Source organism: Schistocerca cancellata, chromosome 7 (assembly GCF_023864275.1).
Source record: "Schistocerca cancellata isolate TAMUIC-IGC-003103 chromosome 7, iqSchCanc2.1, whole genome shotgun sequence".
Lineage (NCBI taxonomy): Eukaryota > Metazoa > Arthropoda > Insecta > Orthoptera > Acrididae > Schistocerca > Schistocerca cancellata.
The window spans coordinates 71053474-71070270 of record NC_064632.1 but is presented as its reverse complement, the minus strand read 5'-3'; the positions used below and the strand labels follow the sequence as shown (position 1 = coordinate 71070270).

General features: G+C 44.6%; 1 long non-coding RNA gene across 1 annotated transcript in view; it reads right to left on the bottom strand.

Moving 5' to 3' along the window:
• Window positions 1-14168, bottom strand: part of LOC126091872 (uncharacterized) — a 39130-nt gene extending 24962 nt beyond the window's left edge. The window contains exon 1 of the long non-coding RNA XR_007521274.1: window positions 13961-14168. This is a non-coding gene — a long non-coding RNA (uncharacterized LOC126091872). The remainder of the gene's footprint in view (window positions 1-13960) is intronic.
• Between the last annotated feature and the right edge of the window lie 2629 nt (window positions 14169-16797).

Genomic DNA, 16797 nt, shown 5'->3' with positions numbered 1-16797 from the left:
TGAAACGCAGTCTTTAGTTTGCTTTCCCCGCAACATCATCTATGTGATCGCTCCAATTTAAGTGGTTCTAATTGTGATTCCTCAGTATTTACTTGAACTGACAGCCTTTAAATTTTCGTGATTTATGGTGTAATCGAAACTTAACGCGTTTATTTTCGTACTCAGGTGGATGACTTCACAATTTTCGTTACTGAGAAACAACTGCCACTTTTCGCACCATACAGATACCGTGTAAAAGTCATTTTGCAATTGGTTTCGATAATCTGACGACTTTCCTACACGGTAAATGACAGCATCATCTGCAGACAATGTTAGAGGAGTGCTCCTAAATCGTTTATGTACATTAGAAACAGCAGAGAGTTTATAACACTTCCTTGGGGAACGCCGAATACCACTTCTGTCTTGGTCGATGATTTTCCGTCGATTACTACATAGTGTTACGTTTCTGACAGGAGATAACAAATCCAGTCGCAGACTGAGGCGATATTACATAGGCACGCAACTGCGTTAGAAGTATTTTAGAAGTCTAGAAATATCGAATCAATTTGAGATCCCCCGTCGATAGCACTCAGCAATCATCACTTCGTGCGAATAAAGAGCTAGTTGTGTTTCACGAGGACGATTTTTCTGAGCCCGTGTTACGTGTAAATAGAGGTAGTTCATAATGTTCGAACAAAGCACATGTTCCAAAATCCTGCTGCACAAATTGACGTCAGTGATATGGGTCTGTAATTTTGCTTGTTACTCATGATTCCTTTCTTGAGCAACTGTGAGACCTGCGCAACTTTCCAGTCTTTCGGTACGGATCTTTCGTCGAGCGTGAGGTTATATATGATCGCTAAGTATGGGCTATTGTGGCAGCATAAACTGAAAGGAAAGTAGTTGGTATGCTATCTGACCGGAAGACTTGACTTTTAAGTGCTTTAAGCTGCTTCGCTACATCGAGGATTTGTGCTTCTATGATACGTTGGCAGTTGTTGTTCATTCGAATTCCTGAATATTTACTTCGTCTTCTTTGGTAAAGATTTCAGAAAACTGTGTTTAATAACTCCACTTTAGTGGCACTGTCATCGGTAATATTACCATTGGTGTCGCGCAGTGACGGTATTGATTATGTCTCGCCACTGTCGTGCTTTATAAACGACATCAATCTCTTTGGATTTTATGTCAGATTCCGAGACAGAGTTTCGTTGTGGAAACGACTAAAATCATCTCGCACTGAAGTTTTGAGCTTCAGTAAAACCGCAGCAATCTTGGAGATTTTGTGTTCTTCTAAATTTAGCATGCTCCTGCAGCGAGGTTCTGAGATGTTTTAATTTTTACGTTATAAATCTCTCAATTGTCTCAGATACTATTTCTTTGAATTTAAGCCACATCTAGTCTACATTTACATAGTCGGAATGGAGCTGAGACTGTCTCTTAGGAAGGCGTCAAGCGAAATGTGTTTTTTTTTGTTTTTTTTTAATAGATATATTTTCCGTTTACTTTTGTCCATTTGGATGTTGCCGTAGTTAGTCTCGCTACAACGACCTTGTGGTCACTAATCCCTGTATTCCTCATGATTATTTGTAACGAAGAGGGCAGGCATGTTTCGGAACCTTTTATATTTTGATTGGGCTCCTGAACTAGCTGCTCTAAATAATTTTTGGAGAAAGCATTTAGCACAGTTTCTATTATATCTGACACCGGCTCTGAATACGTTATTTTCGCTAACATGTCGAGGTTAGATAGAAGTCATCACCAACTATAATTCTATGGGAGGGGTAGACTACCTATTTGGCATGTTATTCAAGATTTCTTTGAACTATTCAGCAACTGAATCATCTTAGTCGGGAGATGGGTAAAAGAAACCAATTATTAATTTATTCCGGTTGTCAGATGTAACCTCTACCCATTCTAACTCACAGGAACTATATACGTAAACTTCGCTACCAGATAAACTACTTCTACCCGCAACAAATACGCCGCCATCAAATGTATTTAATTAATCTATCCTTTGAACACCGTTCCGCTCTCTAATAAAAATTTCGGCTGATCGTATCTCTGGCTTTCGCCACCCTTCGGCTTCAGTGCTTTCTATTGGTGCTTGGAGCTCTGGTTCTTTGCCAACACAACTACGAAAATTTACAACTATAATACCGATGATCCGTATGATTCTCTTCCCGTGTTCTTTGAGGGTGAAGCCGTTTCTGCATTTTCCCGAGGCTAACCTAAGAAACCGTCCAGTCCTTTTCACACAGCACCCGCTACGCGTGTAGACGGCCTGCTCCGTGTAGTGGGCACCCCTGACCTATCAAGCGGAACCCGAAACCCCACCACCGAATGGCCCATCTCGAGAAATCTGCAACCTGCAGGTCGCAGATCGTTAGTACCAACATGAGGTATGTGCTCTTCATGACATCCGGAAGCACTCCTCCCGGTATGCATGCAGTGTACACACCAGATTTCTTTCCCACCTTGGCAGTGATAGTCCTAAGGGGCCTCTTTAAGCGTAGACGGAGAACACTTTTGATCAGTGTAGACTATATTTTTGTCCTGTTCCATTGTATTCTACGACATACTACCACTGTCTCTATGCATATGTCTATATCTTTCATCTTCCGCCTTTCGACTAAATATTCGAATTTAGGACCCACGATCGTTTCTATTACACTTTGGTGTGAGCTATACCGATCTTCTAAGACTCCCGCAGGGCTTCTCTGAATGCATTCCATTCCTGGTATCAAGCCCATTTGATGACTGCAAACGCTGGAACAACCGATCGCATTTGCGTGTTGTATGCGATTCCCTTTATAAATGCACTGTGCTCTCCCGGAACCGTTACCAAAAATCTTCGTCTTCCATTCTTCTTTCCTGCTACCAGGTGGTTACAATTAAAGTGCAGCTACACACAGAGATCGAGTGCGGTCCGTAATTACACTACTGGCCATTAAAATTGCTACACCACGAAGATGACGTGCTACAGATGCGAAATTTAACCGACAGGAAGAAGATGATGATGTGATATGCAAATGATTAGCTTTTCAGAGTATTCACACAAGGCTGGTGCCGGTGGCGACACCTACAACGTGCTGACATGAGGAAAGTTTCCAACCGATTTCTCATACACAAACAGCAGTTGACCGGCGTTGCCTAGTCAAACGTTGTTGTGATGCCTCGTGTAAGGAGGAGAAACGTTTCCGATTTTGATAAAGATCGGATTGTACCCTATCGCGATTGTAGTTTATCGTATCGCGACATTGCTGCTCGCGTTGGTCGAGATCCAATGACTGTTAGCAGAATATGGAATCGGTGGGTTCTAATACGGAACGCCGTGCTGGACCGCAACGGCCTCGTATCACTAGCAGTCGAGATGACAGGCATCTTATCCGCATGGCTGTAACGGATAGTGCAGCCACGTCTCGATCCCTGAGTCAACAGATGGGGACGTTTGCACGACAACAACCATCTGCACCAACAGTTCGACGACGTCTGCACCAGCATGGACTATCAGGTCGGAGACCATGGCTGCGGTTACCCTTGGCGCTGCATCACAGACAGGAGTGCCTGCGATGGTGTACTCAACGACGAACCTGGGTGCACGAATGGGAAAACGTCATTTTTACGGATGAATCCAGGTTCTGTTTACATCATCATGATGGTCGCATCCGTGTTTGGCGACATCGCGGTGAACGCACATTGGAAGCGTGTATTCGTCATCGCCATACTGGCGTATCACCCGACGTGATGGTATGGGGTGCCATTGGTTACACGTCTCGGTCACCTCTTGTTCGCATTGACGGCACCTTGAACAGTGGACGTTACATATCAGATGTGTTACGACCCGTGGCTCTACCCCTCATTCGATGTCTGCGAAACCCTACATTTCAGCAGGATAATGCACGACCGCATGTTGCAGGTCCTGTACGGGCCTTTCTGCATACAGAAAATGTTCGACTGCTGCCCTGGCCAGCACATTCTCCAGATCTCTCACCAATTGAAAACGTCTGGTCAGATGGTAGCCGAGCAACTGGATCGTCACAATACGCCAGTCACTTCTCTTGATGAACTGTGGTATCGTGTTGAAGCTGCATGAGCAGCTGTACCTGTACACGCCATCCAAGCTCTGTTTGAATCAATGCCCAGGCGTATCAAGACGGCCAGAGGTGATTGTTCTGGGTCTATGCATCCAAATTGCGTGAAAATGTAATCATATGTCAGTTCTAGTACAATATATTTGTCCAATGAATACCCGTTTATCATCTGCATTTCTTCTTGGGGTAGCAATTTTAATGGCCAGTAGTGTAAATAATTGAAATCTCTTCTTCCTTTTTGAATCACCCTGTAGATTCTGCCGGGCGGGCGATCTTATTTAGTAAAGGACAGAATACCGGCCTGGACAAGACGCGAAGGGCAGCGCGGCGTGGGAGCAGTTCCTGGGGAGACGCAGGTGGGCCCTGCGAGGGCGGGCGGCCAGCGAAGCGTGGCCTCCTGGGGAGGACTTCCTCCGCGCAACGGCTGCGGGGACGCCGGCGTCTCCGCTGCCCACATCCCGGCGCGCCGACGCCTTCAATCCGAGAGCCCCTCACAGATCTGTCTCGTACGCCGAAACCGTTCCGCACGACGATCACATTAGCTTAATACAGAATGTCTAGCCTACGAGTCGACGGGTGCATTTTCTCTGGATTTTCGACCGCTAATTACAATTTCGTTTGTCCAACGCTTAGCTGGAGTCACCCCAAACAAATCTTGTTCCACACGTCTTTCAAGCAAGCCGAGCGCCGACAGAAAGCGTTGGTCTGTTTCCCGTTACAAACAAAAGTATTTTTAAAGTGGAAATTTTACGTGTCCATTCGACAGAACAATCCTAAATTAGTCTAGTGCGACATTCGCTTTACAGATATCTATTAACAGGGACAACGGAAGACAAAGAATAACCTCTACTGCAGCAGCGGCAGCCCGCACTGAATGCTACCGCCAGGCAGAAGCGCTGCTCAGTAGCTGCTGGAGTACTGCTTACTCTTGGTCTTTTACTCTTCTTGTAAATACATACTGATAAAATTAATAACGCACTAAACTAATACGGGATCGCTCTGTTCAGTCGGCACGTAAAATTCCGATTGAAAAATATTTTGGTTTCTGACGGGGAACAAACAGACGCCTTGCATCGACGCTGGGAGCCGTATGAAAGACGCCACGATCAGTATTTGTATGTGCTGACTTCAGCTACACATTACAGAAACGAAATTGTAAATATCTGTCGAAACATGAGAGAAAATGCGCCTGACGACCCATAGGAGAAACACCTTGTATAGGTTGTGTAAAATAAAGCTGACCCGGGAAATATTCTGATGCATAGGGGCGCATTTCCTGTGAGTTCATTTACGCTGACATGCTGAACCAAGCGTCTCCAGGATTAACTCATGCACAAAAGCACATTTGTAAGAATAGAGCTTCAAGTCTTCTTTAATAACCCAGAATGAGATTTTCACTCTGCAGCGGAGTGTGCGCTGATATGAAACTTCATGGCAGATTAAAACTGTGTGCCGGACCGAGACTCGAACTCGCGACCTGCGTGCATTGACTAAAGATACGACTATGCGTCTGGTGGAATAGCGACGGTGTGGTCTACTACGAACTGCTTCCCCAAGGTGTAACCATCGCTGTTGACATTTATTGTCAACAGCTGTGACGTCCTGAAGACGCAATACAAGAAAAACGACCAAGAAGGATGCTTCAAGTGATACAACTCCACGATAACACCTGCCCGCATTCTGCTAGTTTGAGGAAAGCACCATATTAACTACCTGATTTGCACCCTCCGATTTTCACGTTTTCCGCTCTCTATTAAAAAGACTTCAAGTAAATTCCTTTCCGGTCGAAAGTGCGCTCCGAACATGGCTCTACGAGTTCTTCGCCTCTAAACCACATGATTTCTACAGTCGCGAAATGGAAAAGTTACCCCACCGTTGGTAGTCTGTTGTACGTAATGAAGGAGAATATATTATTAATGATTAAAGTCTCTGTTATGCATATCTGTTGCGCTTATTAAAATTACGAAAAAACGCTATGAACTTATGCACTAATCCAATACTTTACAGGGTAATACTGCCCTAAGAGACGTGAAGGGCTGGGGAAAGGAATTGGCCGCTTCTTTTAAAAGTAACCACCCTCAAACAATTTGGATGGCCGGACTTTCTAACCGCCGTCCTCATGAGTGCGATTCTAAAGAAGGAAAGGAAAAGAGGAGTGACTCAAGGAAATTCTGCTACTACTCGCTGCTGTCGTAGGAGGAGGTCTCCGATCATAAGGCGGGAAAACGAAAAAGGAATTCCTAGTAAAATTAGTCTCTGGAGCAGATCCAACGGCGAATGTAATGGCGTAGCACAGCTAGTTTGAAAGCAGGGAAATCAACGTGAATGTATCGCCAACACACTAAGAAGGAAAGAATACAAAATGGTTCAAATGGCTCTGAGCACTATGGGACTTAACATCTGAGGTCATCAGTCCCCTAGAAACTACTTAAACCTAACTAACCTAAGGACATAACACACATCCATGTCCGAGGCCGGATTCGAACCTGCGACCGTAGCGGTCGCGCAGTTCCAGACTGAAGCGCCTAGAACCGCTCGGCCACAGCGGCCGGCCCCAGATGGGACAGGGAACATCCTGGAGTGAAAGGTGTAATTGCGACTGTAAGCTGATGGATAGTAGATGGATCAGAACGTCCTTTGTTGGATTTGAATAAAAAAGAAGACGGGACATAACAGCACTGGATATCATACGGATCATGCTGAAATCCGAGTGGCCCCCTGACCACTTACATGTGTTATTTGAATACGCTTGTTGTCCGCATGAACACGGGGCTGTTACGTAGCTATACTTCATAATATACAATCAAAAGGAAACCTACTCAAGAGTAACATTCTCAATATTCATAAACTATTTATAAGACTGTAATCGTACAAAGTAATTCAAAAAGAAGACTGATTTCTTACCAAAACTCTGGGAAAATGTAGTGTATCAGTTATGGAGGGCATTTACACGTCGAAGTACGATCTATTTTAGTTGTGTAGTGATGCAGTAACTGGCGCATGGAACAGAGGGGCCATTAAGGTGGTGCGTCGGTCTACGTACGATCGGATCACTCGAGTCGAGGAGTAACGGATCGTTGCAAAAATTCTAGATTTTGTCGGTATTTAATGGCGATGAAAAACTATTTGGCAGCGCTATAGACTGGTATCGCAGCAAGACCGAGCCTAGGCTTATCTGTCACGAACGCAGAAATCTTCCAACTTCTGACATGTGACACGAAATGAATTATTACCTAGATTCTGGCGACTTTGTGTGTGTGTGTGTGTGTGTGTGTGTGTGTGTGTGTGTGTGTGTGTGTGTGTGTGTGTGTATAGATTCTCTTCATTCCTCTCAGTGCTTAATGGTATTCCGGTAGACCGTAACGCTCCCCACAACGCTTTGGATAGAGTAAGGAGATGCTACTGTTTTAATCGAAGCGTACGGTATCAGTGCTAAATTCCTCAAAATTTTAAACAGATTCCTCTAGTCCTCTTTCCTGCATGAGAACCCCTCCTTCCCACTGTGACTATTGAAAAGTTAGATTTGTGGCTAGTAATGCTTCTTCGGCTTTCCAGTTCCCTTGGGGCGTAGAACGTCCAATGCAGATGTAATTCCAACGTACAACAGGTGGTTATAAAAAGGATAACTCACGCTGCTTCCTGATACTCCACTCGGGAATGGCATCAAACTTTCCGTATGACAACATTCGACATTACGCAAACGCTCTGTGTTCCTCAGAAGAATGTCAGATTGAAATTCCCCGCCGGAAGAGGACATGACGAAGTTTCGTTCGTCAAATTATTGCAGTTTCGTAGGATGCGTAGTCCCTCTGGGTCAACTCAAAGGTGTTTTATTTCAGCTCACCGATATATTCATGCCGGGGTTTTCGAATACCGTCTGCTTGGCTTTTCATTAGCGTCTTTGCTTCGCCAGTGTGCATTTCTAAGCTTCATCATGAAGCACTGAGCTGTCAACTACGGACCTTCATCGCAATGTTAATATGCCAAAAAAACGTGTTCGTAAATTTTGCCGATTTCTGGTGTATGACTTCATAATGAAGTAATGTCTACATGCTATTATGTGATCATACTTTGTTATTTCACGCTCTAAAATAAATAGAACTGCATATTTATTATTATTTCAAGTTTCTGCTACCAGTCACCTTTTATTTTATGCTTAATGTAATATAATGCAACGCGTTTCGAACATGTTCTGTTCATCTTCAGGCGTTTATACATACATACATACATACATACATACATACATACATACATACATATAGAGAAATGTTACTTAAAAATAAACAGTCTTAAACTAGATTAATCTAGAACACTCTGTCCATTGTTTTTTACTGTAGCTGCTGGTGTGGCATTTGGGGGGAAGGAGGGGGGCAGTGTATGGCTAGAAATCGAAATCAGTGATGTCTTCTGCATATGCTTTCAAGTATTTTCCACTGACGGAATGTACTGAATCAAATACAGTTCCCATTCATTCGAGGTTACGGCGCAAAAAAGGAGCGCACATCATGTAGATCTAACTCCACCTGTAACCATAGCGGGACCGCAAGCACGGTCCATGTGCGCATTGGCATTACATCTAGTACGATCAACCGGACGAACGACTCCAATTACTACGAAGCGAAAAATCAATAGCTGCTACAAATAAATCAGAGAAAGAAAGTGAATAACTGATCGGTTACTATAGTATTTTAGTAATCCAATCTTAAACGGAAGCCATTGTTTCGTGTGTTTGGAAACTGAAAAATACTTTGGTGAAGGATTTACTATACCATTGTTAAGTGTATTGAGCCGGCCGGGATGGCCGAGAGGTTCTAGGCGCTACAGTCTGGAGCCGAGCCACCGCTACGGTCGCAGGTTTGAATACTGCCTCGGGCATGGATGTGTGTGATGTCCTTAGGTTAGTTAGGTTTAAGTAGTTCTAAGTTCTAGGGGACTGATGACCTAAGAAGTTGAGTCGCATAGTGCTCAGAGCCATTTGAACCATTTTTTAAGTGTAGTGAACAGGAGCGCCTCCGTGCTAACTGGACGAGCTCTGACGTTCGCCAATCGAATATTTCGGGCTGCAAAACAAGAACCTGATTTATTACACTTTCATGAGGTTTCACATCTTCCAATCCTCTGCATCTCAGACGTTTAACCTTCACACTATCTCTATCCTGTGGTGGACCCTGTCATTACGCCTTCTCATACTTTGAATCGTGTATGTAACACAAATCACGTTAAATCGTAGTGTGAGTTCTGTAGACTTGAGTATCGTTAGAGATGAGGGACCCAAGGCTATGAAAGGAAATCAACGAAGGAAGGAAGGGTAGAGATAAATGCCCCGATGGCGACAAGGAGCACAAGATCGAATTGGACAGAGGTGGGGAAAGGGAATCGACCTAATCCTTTTCGAAGGTTTTATCCCGGAATTTGCCTTAATGGGCGAAAGCCTTGAATGAGGATGGGCGGACTGGGGATATGAACTGCCGTCTTCCCAAACGCGAGCCCTGTGTCTTTAACAATTGCAGCACAAGGTGCAAAGAAACCGCCTGCGCACGTCGGACCTCACGGTGCTTGTGAACGCTGTGGAAGCCATTAAACAGGTTGACCGGATAGAAATTTTGAGTGCTGCTCATTTCCTTGCTTCTCAACGCCTGCATAAATTGGCGCGGTAATTTTCTGACGAGGAGAGCGATCATGTTTGCCTTCCACGGGTAATGCAGCGGGAGCCGGTTACATTTCAACATGCGTTCCTGGTCACACATCGACGTGCGTTTGCCACAATTTTACTGTTCGTACATTCTTCCAGTCGCTTACGGGAATACTTAAAATCAATAGATCCCGCTGTAACGTTCTGTTCAACACATTTACACGCCTGTACACAAATCCATAATATTACTTTGTCAACACCACATCAGAAGTGTATATTCCGATTTTACAAAGGAAACAATATAGAAAACACTGAACCTGGATAGAGCTGCGTGAAACATGCCGTCAAATGCCAGCAGAGTTACGCGGTGCACGGGCGAATCGTTTCGTATGGGGGAGAAGAGTCCTTTAAACGAGTGGATACGCTGTCAGGAGTGAATGGAGGCAACGAAAATATTGACAGAGAGGCTTCGGGTTCACCACTTTCCGTCCCTCCACGGAGGCAAGCGAAAGCTAAGAGCTACGCGGCTCAAGACGTCGATAGCCAAACCCAATATGTAAAGTAGTCAGTTGCGATGCACGAACCATGTGCGGATGACGAAGTCAAAATCTGAAGATGAGTACTCTTAAAGAACGTTTCTGAATCAGTCATATACTATCCAGGAGAGAAACAACGTATTCCCAGAATTACGCAAAGACGCCAATCGCACCGATGACAGGTACTTTGGAAACTCAAAACTGAGCCAAGAGGCCCCACATGTGGGTAATTTCAAAGGTCCAAAAATTATCTGCATTCGTTGTACATGGCCTCGTTCTTAGGGCAAAGGCATGAAGCATTCTGAATGGGCGTACAGTATTCTTACACTGGGAATTAAATGGCATATGAAATCCACGTCATATTTAAGAGAACCTCAGAATATCTACCTGTCGTAAATTACCACATTCTGTTTTAATACTAGTTTGCCTGGCCATTGTATCAAGTTCAGCTTTTGCTTCGACACCATTCTATTTGTATTGACCCGCTAAGAAGTGAATATAAAAGAACGACGTCGCACATTAACATTTCGTAGCAGGAGAGATTACGTGTTGTCAAATGAAAGGACATTCGATCGTCTGGTTTACATACAACACTACATGCTACACAGGTTTGGTGTGTCATCTCTGGCGTATCGCTTTTTCAGTAAGACCACTGGCGATTTCACGTCGTCCAGTCGAACCAACCCAACAAGCCCGATGTAGAAGAAACCTAAACGCCATTGTTTGGTGCTTGCAGCAGACCGATCTATTAATTCGCTATTATACTGAAGTTCTGGCGAAATGCATCACACTGATTTGGATCATACTAGTATCACCTCCTGCATCCTATCAAACGACTAATGAGTTAGGGATTACAAGCGACAACTATTGGCTATACGAGAGGCAAGATCTAAACTGTAACAATTCCTATCTCAAATCTTCTAACCGTCACAAATCTGAGATTATAAAAAAAATTTCTACGGTGGATATCACGTAAGCTGTACCGGCGACCCAGCTCTACAGTCGAAGCGGCATCTGAAGACGACGATCGACTTCCTTGCAGAAACACTGCGCAGTTACTATACAGAACATCTGACAGTAAAACCGTAAAACAACGTAAGCAGATAATATGTCGTGAATGCCTCAAATGTCATGTTACGAAACTCTTTCTATACCCCGGCGTCCGTATCTTACAAGTAACGAAGATGAGAAAAAAGTTAAGGAAAGTACTGGTACGTGGTTCTAACCGACACGTTTTCAATCAGCTGCAAAGATGCAGCCGATCTTCATTTACATTGTGCTATACAAAATGTAAAAACATAAAATTAACAGCAAATGAAATTGCAGCTTCAGGTTTTTGCAATCGCCGCTTAAAAGAAAGACTGAGCAACTTTTTTGTTAAAAAAAATACTGTACTTTTGGCACAGATAAAATTACTAGTGTGATCGGTGTTTTTACGTATAAATATCGCAGAACATGAAGAAGGAAAGAGGGAAAGGAAAAGCCCGACAGTGATACTAATGTTGTAGAAACCTGCAAAATCATATAGATCAAGATGAACGATTATTTTTGGAGAAAAGATGTAGCGGAAAACAATACTTGTTCGGAAGTAGTCACGTTTTTTACACTGTAGGAAATATTGCAACGAGCCGCAAGTTTTCTTGAAATGATTTTATTATACTATGGCTAGTTTCGGGCCTGAGCCCATCGTCAGATGCTAGTAGCGTTGACTTCTTGAAAGTTTTACATTTGCGATTTCTGAAAAGCCCTGCTTTACATAGCAGTATTTCCCACAGTGCAATTTACGAAAACAGCTGCGGTGTTCTCCAACCAAAATGGATAAAATAAACACGTTTCTGTCCCATCAGTGGGAGTTTTATAAGAGCACAACGGCGCGCGACGACCGCGCAGCGTCTATTTAAAAGGCGCAAAACGCCTGGGCGACGGCTACGCTACGCAAGACAACGTAACTAGAGACAGTGGGCAGAGCTGCTCATTGGTCCCAGACAAGAATACGGCGCAGCGGACAACATTCCGCTGGTACTGGCTGGTTCTGCGTGCAAACGGAACTCACCGTATCATCTGGTCAAGAGCTAAAAGTAGCCACACTACGCCACTTTCTAATGCCTGAGTTATTAGATATTGGAGCATAAGTAGGTTGGGATCAAGACAAGCTACATTAAACGTTGCACGTTTATGTTTTCCCCTAAGACATTTTTACAAGTATGCACCCTGCTCTTTCAAAACAAAAGTTCGGTTATCTCGAATAAACACTGCTTAAATGACGCAAATGACAGCGACGTTATAATCACAAATTCCTTTCTGCGCAACCACTGGCTACATGTAATCCGCCAGTGCTAAAATAGTACAAAAATACAAACAAGGCAGCAGATTTGTACTGAAGAATCGAACTGTCATTAGAAACTTCCCAGCAGATTAAAACTGAGTGCCGGACCGGGACTCAAACCTAGATTCTTTGTTCTTCTAGGACAACTGTTTTGGCGGCTGAGGTATCCACGTACTACTCACGACTCTTCCTCATAATTTTACTCCCGCCAGTACCTGTCTCCTAACTTCCAAGCTCCCAGGTTTCGAGTCCCGGTGCGACTCGTATTTTTAATCCGCGAGGAAGTTTCGAACCAGTGCTCACTCGGTTACAGAATGAGAATTGATTTCGCAACCTGTAACTAGACAGCTAACAAGATGTTCCTAGGGATGGCAACGACGACAAGTGAATCTATACATTCGTACGGCCGCTGGGATCAGCGACTCTATAAGGGAACATCGATTCAAAATAAGATTTTAACATCACAGCATCCCCTAAATGAATGTTTCAGTCTGCGCTGTAGCTCTTACTTTCCTCTTTGTTCCCGGCATTCAGCTTGAAATCCTGAAGACTTTTTACCCAAGCACGCTGCCGCGGTCATCTCTGAGAACACATCGCTTTGCTGACAGATTGACATAAGCCTACTGGTATGTCAGATGCGGATTGAGTATAAACCCTGGCCCGGCACAAAGCTACAAACATTCTGGCGGGTTCACCACCTTACGCACTTCAAGACGCATGACCTTTTGTGAGACGTTACCCTTAAAAAGTCGGTCAGTTACAAACGGAAATAACTATCGTCCGTCATGAATACGTTCAATAGTGTAGCTGTTACCATGTGCCCTACCTACACCAGTTTTAAAAGTCACATGTGGGGGCACAAAACGATAAAGTAACAAATACTAGGAAACAAAAAATAAATCCGTCAACCAAACGAACTATAGACAAAAGCGCCGTTCGGACAAGTTGTCACCGCATCCGTGCTGTCCTAAACTTTCGAAATCCCCACGACGCACGCAACAGCACGGGTCATGTGATGTGATCACGCTAATACTTTTGAAGTCAACGAGAAATTAAGAAACAAATTGAGAAAGAGTTGATTGTGGAACGAAGACGGTTGACAGTGAAATATGAAAATATAGCACTTTCTTAGCAATGATCGAGACGCTGGTTAGGCCCTGTCTCGGGCGACAGATCAAATGAAAAAAAGCCTCTTATAGACATATAGACACCTTTACTTCTCTGTGCTGAAACGGAGAATATTGAATCTGACATCATCAGTACAACTATTCTTGCTTTGGTAACAATAATGCTCAGCAGGCGGTGTTGCAAGAACCGACCGATTCCGTAACGCCACGTCGCGAAAATCGATTGCAAAAGTTGCTAAGTGTAAGCAAGGAAAACATTTACTTACATCATCAGTGCACTGAACGCACGCAGCTCTCTCGCCCGCGACGCAGATGACCACTGTCCACAACCGAGAGTTCACAGAACGAAGTACAACACCCCGTGTCACTGTACACAAATGTGAGGAACGGCGAACACACACTCTGCGAAGCTGCGGGAGGAAGAACCGCAGATCACTGTGTGCGCGGCACTCGCCGACCGGCTGTCGCGCTCGCGGACCGCTGGCTGGAGCTTGCCCTTCGCCTCTCCGGAGCTGACTCCATCTGACGCCCAGCACACGCACGCTTCCTTCCCAGTCGACTGGCGGCGCGCTTCTGAGTGGCTCTCCCGGTTAGGACCCCGTCCTCCCCTCCGCCAGCGGCTGCTGCTGCTGCTGCCGCCCCACCACGCCGCCCGGCTCCCCCCCTCCCGGTGGATCAACGCCCCCTCCTCCCTCACGCGCTCGCCCCACCTCGGACAACTGGTGCAGCGAATTCGCTTCCCGGCGGAGCGCGGAGCGGAATGGGGAACTGCCTTTCCCGATGGCGGCGAAGACAACAGCAACGGCCGCTTCCCTGCCGTACGCTTAAGAGCGCGCGTATTACTCACCTAATCCCAATAAAGCACGTAAGAAACTAGGCAGCAGCACGACGATCTCGTAAATCTTTACTCCCACAAGCCACCGTAACGTGTGTGGTTTTTGTCGCCCTGTGACTAGCCCCCTTTCCTGCCACTAGTAAATGGTGAGCGGAAGAATGAATATTTGCAATTCTCCGTGTGAGCTCGGATCCCTCTAATTTTACGAGCGGTCAAATACAGGGAGCGAAAGGCTATTTACAATTTGTACAAAACCAGATGGATCTTTACTCCCACAAGCCACCTTAACGTGTGTGGTTTTTGTTGCCCTGTGACTAGCCCCCTTTCCTGCCACCAGTAAATGGTGAGCGGAAGAATGAATATTTGCGATTCTCCGTGTGAGCTCGGATCCCTCTAATTTTACGAGCGGTCAGATACACGGAGCGAAAGGCTATTTACAATTTGTACAAAACCAGATGGCAGTTTATAAGAGTCGAGGGACACGGAAGGGAAGCAGTGGTTGGGAAGGGAGTGAGACAGGGTTGTAGCCTCTCCCCGATGTTATTCAATCTGTATATTGAGCAAGCAGTAAAGGAAACAAAAGAAATATTCGGAGTAGGTATTAAAATCCATGGAAAAGAAATAAAAACTTTGAGGTCCGCCGATGACATTGTAATTCTGTCAGAGACAGCAAAGGACTTGGAAGAGCAGTTGAACGGAATGGATAGTGTCTCGAAAGGAGGATATAAGATGGACATCAACAAAAGGAAAACGAGGATAACGGAATGTAGTCGAATTAAATCGGGTGATGCTGAGGGAATTAGATCAGGAAATGAGACACTTAAAGTAGTAAAGGAGTTTTGCTATTTGGGGAGCAAAATAACTGATGATGGTCGAAGTAGGGAGGATATAAAATGTCAAGGAAAGCGTTTCTGAAGAAGAGAAATTTGTTAACATCGAGTATTGATTTAGGTGTCAGGAAGTCGTTTCTGAAAGTATCTGTGTGGAGTGTAGCCATGTATGGAAGTGAAACATGGACAATAAATAGTTTGGACAGGAAGAGAATAGAAGCTTTCGAAATGTGGTGCTACAGAAGAATGCTGAAGATTAGATGGGTAGATCACATAACTAATGAGGAGGTATAGAACAGAATTGGGGAGGAATTTGTGGCACAACTTGACTAGAAGAAGGGATCGGTGGGTAGGACATGTTCTGAGGTGTCAAGGGATGACCAATTTAGTATTGGAGGGCAGCGTGGAGGGTAAAAATCGTAGAGGGAGACCAAGAGATGAATACACTAAGCAGATTCAGAAGGATGTAGGTAGCGGTAGGTACTGGGAGATGAAGAAGCTTGCACAGGATAGAGTAACATGGAGAGCTGCATCAAACCAGTCTCAGGACTGAAGACCACAACAACAGTCTGTTCGCGAGATCTGTTGACTTCTGGGAAAGTGCGCTCTCAGAATTTCAGCAGTAAACCACACAATCACGTATAAAGCCTCTCTCTTAGCGTCTGCCATTGGAACTGGATGAGCATCTCCTTGGCGGTTACGCGCTTAGTAAACGAACATATGACGAAATGCGCAGATCATTGGGTCGTCTTTGTTTCCTCTATCAATCCTATGTCGTAAGAATTCCGAACTACGGAGCAGTACTGCACCGACGGTCGAATGAGGGTTTTATAAGCTACTTATTTCGCTGGCAGATTACACTTGCTGAGGATTCTTCCAATAAATCTCAGTGTGGCACCTGCCTTTCCTGCACCTGTTATTTGTGTAGACGTTACACTCTACATCGCTCCACATATTTAATGGATATGTAGGTTTCCAAGAATTGTGCTGCAATTGTGTAATCTTACAATAACTGTCATTTCTGCCTATTTAAGCTCAATACGTTACATCTCTTTATGTTGAGAATCAATTGCCAACACTTGAACCAAGCGTCGATTTTCTCTAGGTTTTCCTCCAATTCGCTGAAATTTCCTAGCGTTCTGATGCCTTTATATACAACACCCACGAACTGCATCATGGAGCCTCTGGCGTTTCCCACTGGGTATTTACTGTGAACGGTAATGGCTCTCTAAGACCCTTTTGGCACACGCCTGAAACTACTCTTACATCTGAAGATTTCTTCCCGTTGCTAATCTGTTGCTGTAGTTTATTTATTAGAAACTCTTCAGTCACAAAGCTAGTCCGATCTTCTGGACGCTCGTCTTTTATTTATTAGACGGCAGCGTGGAACTGCATCCAACGCTTTCCGAAATTCAAGGAACAATAATTAAGCAATGTA